General features: G+C 35.9%; 1 protein-coding gene across 3 annotated transcripts in view; it reads left to right on the top strand.

The window, feature by feature from the left end:
• The first annotated feature begins 5,374 nt into the window (after positions 1–5,374).
• chd2 (chromodomain helicase DNA binding protein 2) overlaps positions 5,375–10,080 on the top strand; it is a 28,026-nt gene continuing 23,320 nt past the window's right edge. Inside the window, exons 1-4 of one of the 3 annotated variants that reach the window (XM_055008968.1) lie at positions 5,375–5,668; positions 7,076–7,142; positions 7,285–7,345; positions 9,665–9,721. The gene's annotated coding sequence lies outside the window, so the exon portion shown is untranslated. The remainder of the gene's footprint in view (positions 5,669–7,075; positions 7,143–7,284; positions 7,346–9,664; positions 9,722–10,080) is intronic. The other 2 variants (XM_055008969.1, XM_023287226.3) reach the window with 2 other exon arrangements.

Raw genomic sequence — 10,080 nt, 5'->3', positions numbered from 1 at the left:
TCAGGTGGTCCTTGTGTCATTTCTAACCTTCCCTGAAAATTTCATCCAAATCTATTATTCTGTTTTTGAGTAATGTTGTACACAGAAAGACAGACAGACAGACAGACAAATGTACGCCAAGCGTCACATAACCCCACCACGTTCCTTGGCGGAGTAATAAGAAGAAAGTGTCATGAGTCGTATGAAGTAACAGAACTATTTCAAGGGTGCAGGAATGTGCAAAATAATTGCCTGATAATGTGCAACGTTACATAGTGTGTCATGTAAACAACTTGAAAAGTGCACAAGGATGACAACTGTCCTATTTAAAAGCTCTGTGTTAATGAAACAGAGTCAATGTCTATAATAGAGGAGTGGGGGGAGAGTGGCAGCAAGTCAAGAATTAGTAATGACAACATTTGAATGTCTTCAAATATGGTAAAAATACAAAACAATTAAAATTGTTTTTTGAACCATTAAAATGAACTCTGTCACTCAGTTTTTTCTTTTTCTTCAGACAAGGCTATCAAAACAATTTTATAAAACCAACATGGCCACAAAACTGAACTTACTCATTCACTTCAAAATATGCATATATGTAATATTATTTCAATTATCATACATATGAAGAATAGGTAAAATGCCTCCACAGAGCAATCTAGAACTTTTGTGTGAAAAAACTTTCTAGCTAGACTAGCTAAAATACGGCTATGCTAGCTCTTCTTAGCTTCATTCCAGCAAACCAGCTGACAACACATTAAGGAGAAATTATATTTGATCCGGTTAAGAAAAGACAATTTTAGGACATATTTAGTGTTCCTGAAAGCATTTTTTTCCAATCAAAATAACTGAGAGCGGTGTCCCGTTTTGATAGTATCTGAGTGTCCAGTTTTCTTAGTAATTCTGACACCTAATTACACACTTTTTTAGTTGTTTATGAGCTATATGTTTTCTGCTAGAACACTACATCATTTCAGTTACCACAGTTCTAGGAGTGTGTCTGATGTCACGCCCACTTTAATGGCATCATACCGTGTGAACTTTTTATGTTTGTCAAATGCCTTTTCACAGGTTTTGGGTTATTTTCAGTATTCCAAAAAAAGATATTCATTGCATAGTTTAACTGTCCCCATTTGTCAGGTGACCCATTTTAGGAAAACTCACCCACACTTAATTTTTACCAGAATGAACCCACAAAATCAACACTTTCCTGCTTTATCCTCTTCACACTGACTCCCAGTAGGTTTTAAGGCACATTTTAAGATTTTACTAATAACTTTTTGGCCTCTCATGGCCTCTCTCCTCTATAACTCTTATAGAACTGTATTCACCGGTACGCACTTAAAGATCCTCACCCAGAGGTCTTTTATCTGCTTCAGGGGCCAGGCTAAAAATTAAAAAGGACAGAGCTATTGCAGTTGATGAGAGGCTTTAAAAAGATCTGCCTGAGGAAATCAGGTCAGCTGACTCAGGGCTCTCTTTGAAGTATCTTAAAAGATGCTTTTATCGGAGAGTCAGCCTTTCCTGATTTTATTTGAGTTTTAATTTCCTTTAAACTGTATTTCTTTCAATAATATTCTGTCTTTTATTCTGATGACTTTATAACTTGTCTGAGGATTACCTCCACATTTTTTAGGAAAACCTAAAATCACCAGCCAGAAGGTTGGGTATTTGGACACAGTTGGGTGTTCATGCAAGACAATGACGCTAAACGCACATCAGAAGTGGTAAAGAAACGGTTAAATGGGGCTAGAATCTGTGGACTGTGCTGAAGAAACAGGTCTGTGTCAAAAAATCAACAACTTTAGCTGAACTGCATCAATTCTGTCAAGAGAAGTGGATAAAGATACAACTAGAAGCTTGTGGACGCGTTACCAAAAGTGCCTAGTTGAGGGGAAAATGGATAAAGGACATTTAACCAAGAACCTAGAACCTAGAATTGCTGTATGTATATTTATGACCCTGCAGATTTTGTTTTATTTCCAGAGGACCTATAATAAACCTATAAAGTATTTTATAGATTTTTTTTAAAACACAAAAATGCATGTTTGCTTTTTCTGACAAAAAAACATACATTTCAATAATTCCATCTAAGAAATTGAGTTATAGGAGTCATTAGAAATTCAAGATGCCATGATATGCATGTTTTTTTTATTTTTCCCAGATATGAGGCTCAATGGTCAATCGTTTTCATGAAAGCAGCAAAATCTAGGCATCCAGACTAAATAAAAATGCTAAATGTGTGTTTCTATCTTACATAAAAACACAAACGTTAACAATTAACCCTAACCCTATTAAAAACACTGTTAACGTTGTAGATTAAACCTATTCAGAAACAATGCCACTCTACTATTTTATTTGATTTTCTATTTACATTTTTCAACACAGTGCATAGGATGCTGACAATGGGCTGTTACATCTTTTTTTTTTATATGTGTCTCACAGGCTTTTTAAACTTACCTTACCACTTTGCTTCACATTTGGGGTCGTTTGTAGTTTACAAATTTCCGACAGCATCTGAAGGCAGCATTTACCCATGGGCCACAGCAGACACCATTTCCCAAGGGCAGCAGACTGTTGGGTCACAACTGCAGACTCCAGGGAAAATGTTAACCAGACAAGGAAGAGATAAGCGGTTAATGGATCAGTGATGGTAACAATTGTTTAAACCAAATCTAAGGGCAAAAATAAATTTTTGCCTAAGTATCACTCTTTCAACAGAGACAATCTCTATGGCTTTTTAATGTCTATTATCATCAGATTAAACGTAAAAATGGACAAACATGTAAGTTTCTTTCTATAAATAATGCTTCTGATTGCTAGTGGATACATATACTTTGAACTATGTTAGATAGGGTTGTACATCAAATACATGTAACATTTCTCCAACCTGTTGGAGCTCCCTTTAGATTAAAAAAGACAAAGACAGAAGCCAGTCTGTTTAGTTGGCCTGTTTTGATGTCTGGGCTTATTTTGGGCAGCTGATAGTAGGAGCTCTGGCCTTTTACCGTACAGCTGTATGTGACAGCTACTTGATCGCATCAAAATCCACCAGATGGCAGCACGAAATAATAATGGAGCAAGCTTTTTCTTCCAGAGGCCAAGTTTCAACATTCAGCGCAGACTAATTTGTGTATGCCTCCGGGATCTGTAACAGTGCTCAGTGGATAAAACACTCGGTAGCTGACATTTCCTATTAGAATAGATATGTTAAGATGTTAAATTGGCTTCTTGATGAGGAACATACAATAACATGCATGCAAAAAGACAGTCAGTGTGCCATAAAGTGGCAGTACCTTTGCCATATCTTGAGTTTGCGTGGAGAGTCAATGCTTATTGAGGTGATTTACATGATGTGAAGCATGACTTTGTTTTTACAAGGGGTGCTACATATCTTTAGCTGAGGAGTGTTGTTACATTCAGAGAGGAAGGCCTGAACGTCGCACAGAAAAACAGCTCAATAAAACACAGTTATGCAAGTTGCACATGAGTTTCACATGGGAAAATATTTAAAATGCAATATAAGAATGCTACCATGGTGCCAATTTTAAAACTTAGATCTCTTGTCCCTTTAAACAACAAGAGCTTGAAACATGATTTGGTGTTAATATGCTCAATTTGACCAGTGGAATGTTAGAAGTTGTTTGCTGTACAGCACAACCACACCAGCATACAGAGCCATTTGTCTTGCTAAGTGAAAATCAAACATGAAAACAAAGCCAACCTGTTCTTGAGTCAACTCAAAGGCTATTTGCAGAGTAAGATAACACTGCGTAAACGCCTCAGTGAGTGAGGGAACACCCATGAATGTGCAATCCTGCCTGTTATTGGTGCTGTTTTTGCAACATGTAAGGCACACCCTTCTCAAACAGGGGTGAGTACTTGTTCCTTCACAGAACAAATGGCTGCATTTTAGTCTTCACATTCTGATATAAAAATGTGTCATGCATGCTGCAGATTAGACTGAGATCACAGTGTACTTTTGTTTCATAGCAAGTGATACAACACTGTTGTAATCGCAATGCCCATTAAGCTCTCTGTGCTCATTACTAACTAAAGTCTGCACTTATACATGCAATGGCCACCTGTATATTAATAACACCTTTGTGTACAGCTGCTCCTGTCAAGTTCTCAGAAAACTGCAGTACCATTACATCAAGCACATTGTAAAAACTGAAATATTCAGGTAATTGAAGCAGGAATTCATTCACTTTAACTTTATTACAGCCTCTTCAGCAATAATGTTCTCAAGGCAGTTATTTTAAACAAAGCCTTATCATTCAATTCTCAATTTCTAAAGGCACAATTTTAGATTTGAAGATTCCTACACACAACCTGATTAAGGCAAAAGGCACTACACCAAGCACCAAACTAGTTAGTCAATATAAGGCTGTGTTAGATTCACTTGTGGATTCGTAATGCTTCTGCAAGGCACTCTTGTTGCTAGGCCGAGGATCTTTTTAAAGAAATCTTCCACTGCAGAGAGCATGCGCAGTGGTGTGAAACAGCTCATTGGTCAGTGATGGGGGTGGAGAGCATACCACAGACTGCACAGACTGTCCAACAAAGGCTGCTCTGACTGAACAGCCCAAGTTTACCAGCTTTGGTTGTCCTCATTGGACTTTTGATTGTGTTTGTAGCCACCCTTTTTCAGTTATGATCTGTCAAGCATCTGAAACATGTGCTTATGTTTGGTTGCTTTTCGTCAAACAGTCTAACCTCAAAGCTGCATTCCAGTCCCACTTTCACAAATCATATGGAAGCATAAACCGTGGGTTTGAAAAAAACAACATTTGGCCATACTATTAATGGAATATCTGACTATCAAAAGGAGGGGTGCGTGACCTCAATCACTCCATTTCTGTGAAATGGTGTCACTGGCTGAGCTCACATGATAACGAACAAAAATGTATTGATTTTTATTTTTATGTTACTGCAACAAACTATTTTTTAATCCCACCTGGCAGAAAAAGCGTCACAGGAACACAGGTTATTATACACCACATATGTCTATTTGTGTATATGCCAGATAAGGTAGCAGTCTGGAAGGATGAACATTGGACCATTAGCAAGAGAAATGTGATTTAGCACTTGAAGTGCTAGTTGTTTAGCTTGTCTTGTTTTCATATTTGCTTAACAAATTAGTACCACTCACTATGCCACGTAGGTGTCACTATGTTTATACAAAAAATACATATTTTCTAATATATCAGCAGGTCACACAGTTATTTGTATACAATGCTAACATCCAAATTTAGCTTTATTTGACAGGCTAAATTGACAACTACTAGTTATGTGTAGCTAGTTTTTTTGCCCCAAAAAACAATATAATAAGGCTTAGTTAAATACACCTATTGTTTTGAGGTTTTTAAAAAGTGTCGAGTTTGGGTTCAGATAAGAAAGTTTTTGTAGTTTCATGGTGGGTATGATGCTAGCGCTAGCTAGATGGGGCTGTAGAGGAGTGGAGTTTGGCTTACGTTGAGAGGAAAGTGGGCAGAGCCGCTGAAGGATATCAGCTCAGGCAGAGCAGAGGGGAGGACACACGCAGCAGAGGAGCAAGGCGTCGAGGACGGAGAGGAGAGAAGGCGCAACGATGCGGCTCAAAGTCCCACCAAAACGACGAAAATCGCCCAAAAACGCGACTCCGACTATGGCAGACGACGGGGGATAGACACGGCCTGGGAAATGGGTAAGAACTTACGAGTAATCATACGTTAATAGCTGAAAAATACGAACCAGGCGTGTATGGCAATATGGTGGAAAGAACGACAGTTAGACGCAGTGTTGTAAAAATGGCCATGGTGTGTTGTCAGCGAAGAACAGACAAAACGGTCTGCAGGCTGCAAATAGCAAATAATTGTGTTTTACTCGATAGATTTTGCATGTTTAGGAGCTATGTTTTCAGTTAACTTAGTTCATATCTGGACATGTATATTTGTTCTCGACCTGTTTGGAGTTATTTCAACCTACGCATTTAAAATTTGCTTTGTCCTTGAAAGGGCAAATGCCCTTGTCTGAATTTGCTCGACAAAAACAACAAAAATGAGCAAATGTTTCGTTTTTTAAACGTCGTATCGAGACTGATTGACATCAACACAACAAGCTGAAGCATATTTTGTTTATTTTCAGTCTGTTCGTTTTTTGACATTTTTCATCGAATTGCAAATCAAAAAAATACTTAAAAATCGACGATTTTAGACACTATCTCAGCAGAAAGTGTACAAATGTAGTTTGAGACAAGATTTTAGCAAGCATTATAGACTTAATACTTATAATTTATAAATAGTTTATATAAAATGTGATAAGTTGTCAAAATGCTTAAAATATGACTACTGACAGTAATTCTTTCATTGTAGACACCATACATAAACTGTACTTAATATGATTGTCAAATAAAGGTTCTGTATGTTATAAAAGCTTAGATATACTTCGAAATACAAAATAGGGTGTTGGCTTTTAACCCTTTGAGGTACTGAATGGAGAAGTAATTTAAATATTTACATATATTTTGTCTTTCAAGTCAAATTACACCTGCAAGACATGTATAAAATATTTTTTTGTTAGAAAGCCTTACTACAAGTATGTGAATTTGAGGAAATTCTAAACACTGTATTAAAATTTAATAAAGAAATAAAATCATCTCAATATCTCAGTCTGATGGACGAGGTTGCTGATTTATCCACATATGTAGGAAAACACTACACATAATAAGAACAGATGATATATAGCCTTTAATAATAGATATTTGTGTCTTAGACTTTATTGTTAAATCCAAAGGATTAGTACCACCCTGCACATAACAAAATGCCCTCTTAAAGCTATTCTCAAATGGACGTTACTGTTGAGGACAAATTTAGTTGCATTTTAAAGCACCAAGTCATGCAAAAAAATTTACATTTGCATGTCTAAATATGGAACTACTTATTTATGACTTTATTTATATGTTAATGAGCTTTTAACCAGTACCAAAAATAATCTTTAAAAAAATATTTAAAACAAACTACCAATTTATGAGTGGTGTGTATGCCAACATAAGTTATGATTTTGTTGATTGCGACAAACAATAATGACAATAATCATGTTTTGTGTTTTGCAGGGATTTTCCTCGATGTTTTACGAACTACGTCAAGGAAGAAAGGAGGTTGTTTCACCTAAGCTAAATGGTATGTGTTTTTTTGCTTTACCAGTTCAAGCTATTTTTTGCAGCCATACCGGCTTCTTTGTCTTTACTGCTACATACATGCAGCCAGTAGGGTGTGCTGTTGTTGCAGTTCCTTTCTGATCTGTTATTTTTCTATTTTAAAGGGTTGACATTTAGCCACCATGAAATGAAGAATTCGTGTGATCCACGCTTCAGTGGGGATTTGTAAGTATCAATTTACGACAGATTGAATGTCTTTAGCAGAATACTTGTATGCTATGTATTCATTGATCTCGTAATTTATGTTCAATCGTGTTGTCTGTTTTTACTGACTGTACAAGTTTAACTGAATAAATGGCATAGGAAATAGTGCGTTTTTTGCTTTCACATTATCATATAATGTCATTACGAGGAAATAGTGATATGTGTCATTACACAACTGTAGGGAGGACTTTTCTGCCCCCTAGTGTACAATGACGCACAGATGTACACATAAATTATAAATGTATGGCTGATCTGATACCTGGCCCCGGGGGATACGTTGCATCATTAATTTGAAGTTATTTTCATTCAACTAAAGTACACTGAAGCGCTATGTAAATTGGAGTCATTGTTTTGTATTGTAAATGCCTTAACTCTCAAGTGATCTTGACATTTTAAAACACAATTTGATTAGCAAACATGTTGTTGAAATGTGATTTAAATCGTAAGACGCGCCCAGAAATTCTCTTCAAAGTGGCCATTTAGTGTGAAGTCTGTTCTGTCGACTGAAAGAGAGACCACATCATGTTTTATCGTAATTTACTTTTAGTTATTTTCAGAAAGCATTCATATTTGTAATATGTTCGTTATGGACTTTCAACTAGCTAGCTACGCAATTAAGCACTTACAGTGTTTATATTCATTCATTTTTGTCATAACAGTATCTTTTGTAATCAAAACAACCGGCAATTATCTCGCACTTACGTCAGTCATATTGAAAACATTGACATTGACGACACTCACTATGGTACATAGCCAAGACCTGTGTTTGGTTTGCGATCCCAAAAATGCTTCAGATCATGCTTCATTGACCTTAGTGTGAAGTGATGGGCCAATGCAACTTTTCTGTGAAGTAATTCATTGCAGGTTTTATCATTTTGCCATTTGAGATCTTTGGAAATTACATCTTGCTTTTAGAAATGTATTTGAATGAAACCACAACTTTAATGCTACACCTCTGAATCAGTTAATGTTAATCATGTACACCTGGAGTCACATCAAACACACTTTTTTTGGTTCATACTCTATGGCTGTCAGTAGTTTGGCAACCTGCGCAAACAATCAAAATTGGATCATATTTACATTTCTTGATTAAGTTTTGTAAGGTCGCAGACTGGTGACATTTGGCAAGGGTAATCAGAAAAGAGCTATTTGCTAATTTGGCTGTACAGCTGTACTTTACAAAAACTATTTTAATCCTGCTTTAATGCGGACATCATGAAAACAATTTTGTCAAAAATAATTTCAATAGTATCTATCTGCACATTGTTCACAATTTCCTTATGAAACTGATTTTGATTTGTGACACTTGAGAAAAATCTCTAAATGTCAGCCAAATTAAAATGACAGTATAATCAGTGCTTTTAGAGGTATTGGCAACTGTGATGTAATTTGCTGCCAAAAAAATGACATTGCAATTACTTTTACACTTAAATATGAATATAAAAAGTCCATTTTAAAATAGAAGAAACATATTACCTTGTAATATAATGACAAAAATATTTGCCAAATGAAATGTGGGATCGCACCAGTATGGATTTTTTATAACACTAAACATGACCTACCTCCTTGATGTGATCAACACTCAAAGCCAATAATGTGACTGTTTAGCATCATCAGAATTACTGCATTAATCATAGTCTTAAGTAAGAGAAACGTAAAAGTGTTAAAGATGGATCACTAGATATTTTCCATTGAAACTGCTAAACGAAGCAAAAATGGTATAACAAGTTGTTCTGAAGACAGAAATGCAACTACTCTTTGAAATACATCATTCTTTTCATGTCTCACAAGTGTAATAGATAGTTGTAGACAGACAGGAGTCCCTACATCCAAAAGAGAAGATTAGAAATCCACTTAGAAGAATACAAAGGAACACACTACAGTCAGCATTGCCTTTCCGCCTGCAGAAAATCGGTATCTGCATTGGAAAGTCTGTTGCAGACTCTCAACAGATCTAATTATTTGTTATGTATTTGTAGTGACACAGGAATAATATTTCAGGTGTAAAGCTCTAGGAGAGATATTTTTAACCCAAAATATTGACAGAGATCTGGAAAGTTGCAGTATTAAACATTTTCTCTGAGTCAAATATAAAGAGATGGTTAAAGCAATATATGTTATATTAGTCAGTTGCAATTAACGTCGGAAAACCAAAACACTTCCAACTACTTTAAGCCAGGTACACTGAGTGGTTAATTTTTTTTGTAACTATGTGTGTGTGGATCTGATGTGCTGTCTGTTAGGTGGATATCATTCATTGTTCCTTTTTTTCTCCCATAGCTGAGACTTGGACTGGTGAGAAGATTTTCCAATTTTGAAGAAAAAGAAGACAGCTCTGTAAGTTTCTCATTTCAATTGAGTACTTATTTTCACATGCTTACTAAAATATTGATTAGAAAGTTTGTTTTTCTGGAGATTATATACTTCTTATGTTTGAATAGGTTAAGGATACCACACTGCTATTGTCAGCAGACCTTAACTCATGTCTATGGAATATTTATTGCTGATGTTCACTTTTAGCTTTAAAAGGCTAGCAAAAGACATTGCACAAACAATGCATTAACAAAAGATAAATTCAGAAACATCTGGCAGTACATGCATAACAATGTTATTTGGTTACTTTTGTAATTGATTCAATATAAGCTATCTTGGTGGACATTGACTGTGCTGCCTCCTGTTGGCACTTTATAGAAAAA

Source organism: Amphiprion ocellaris, chromosome 3 (genome assembly GCF_022539595.1).
Source record: "Amphiprion ocellaris isolate individual 3 ecotype Okinawa chromosome 3, ASM2253959v1, whole genome shotgun sequence".
Taxonomy (NCBI): Eukaryota; Metazoa; Chordata; class Actinopteri; family Pomacentridae; genus Amphiprion; species Amphiprion ocellaris.
Note: the sequence above shows the minus strand (reverse complement) of the source record. Positions and strands in the feature narration are given on the sequence as shown.